General features: G+C 34.0%; 1 non-coding gene across 1 annotated transcript; it reads left to right on the top strand.

Moving 5' to 3' along the window:
- Positions 1 to 638: 638 nt before the first annotated feature.
- LOC132009331 (U6 spliceosomal RNA) lies at positions 639 to 745 on the top strand. The gene has a single exon (XR_009401868.1). It is a non-coding gene; the product is annotated as a U6 spliceosomal RNA (small nuclear RNA).
- The last annotated feature ends 581 nt before the right edge of the window (positions 746 to 1,326 follow it).

Here is a 1,326-nt window from a genome sequence, read left to right as displayed (position 1 = left end):
TTATTGTTTTGAGCATGAGGGCTTTGTAGTATAGTTTCAAATCAAGAAGTGTAATTTCTCTTCTTCATTCTTTCTCAGAACTGCTTTGATTATTTGTTGTCTTTTATGGTCTCATATAAATTTTAGGATTCTTTACTTACTTCTGTAAAAAAATAATATTGGGTGTTTTTAAAGATTCTTTATTTATTTATTTGACAGAGAGAGATGACAAGCAGGCAGAGAGGCAGGCAGAGAGAGAAGAGGAAGCAGGCTCCCTGCTGAGCAGAGAGCCTGATGCAGGGCTCGATCCCAGGACCCTGGGATCATGACCTGAGCCGAAGGCAGTGGCTTAACCCACTGAGTCATCCAGGCACCCCTAACATTGGATTTTTGATAGGAATTGAATTTAGAGATGGTTTTCGGTAGTATGGACATTTTAACAATGTTAATTCTTACCATTCATAAATATGGGCTATCTTTCCATTTGTGTCTCCTTCAATTTCTTTATCAATGTCATAGTTTATGGGGTACAGATATTTCATATTCTTAGTTAAATCTTTTCCTAAGTATTTTATTATTTTTGATGCTCTTGTGAATTAGATTGTTCTCTTTATTTTTTCAGATAGTTCATCATTAGAGTGTTAAAATGCTCCTGTCTTGTGCTTACTTTGGCAGCACATATACTAAAATTGGAATGATGCAGAGAAGATTAGCGTGATCACTGAACAAGGATGACATGAAAAACTGGGAAGCATTCCATATTAAAAAAAAAAATGAAACAAAACAAAATTCTTGTCTTTTATATATTGATCTTGTATTTGGCAGCTTTACTAAATTTGTTTATTCAAATATTTTTATGAAGTTTTTAGGATTTTTTTACATGTAAGTTCATGTTATCCAAAAAAAGAAAATTTTACTTCTTCCTTTTTTTTTTTTTTTTTTTGAGTCTTTTATTTCTTTGTGCTGCTTGTTTCTCTGGCTAGGACATCCAGTACTATGTCAAATGAGAGTAGTGAAAGTGGACACACTTGTCTTGTTTCTGATCTTTAAGGGGAAAACTTTCAAACTTTTCTGATTGAATATGAGATTAGCTCTGGGATTGCAATATGTGTTTTTTTTTAATGGATTTTAAAAAACTTTTTAAAAATTTTTCTTTATAAACATATAATTTGTTTTTATCCCTAGGGGTACAGGTCTGTGAATCACCAGGTTTACACATTTCACAGCACTCATCATAGCACATACCCTCCCCAATATCCATACCCCCACCATCCTCTACCAACACACCTCCCCCCAGCAACCCTCAGTCTGTTTTGTGAGATTCAGTCTTTTATGGTTTGTCTCCCT

Source organism: Mustela nigripes, unplaced genomic scaffold, assembly GCF_022355385.1.
Source record: "Mustela nigripes isolate SB6536 unplaced genomic scaffold, MUSNIG.SB6536 HiC_scaffold_14351, whole genome shotgun sequence".
NCBI lineage: Eukaryota > Metazoa > Chordata > Mammalia > Carnivora > Mustelidae > Mustela > Mustela nigripes.
The sequence above is the reverse complement of the archived record's forward strand: the minus strand, read 5'-3'. Positions and strand labels throughout refer to the sequence as shown.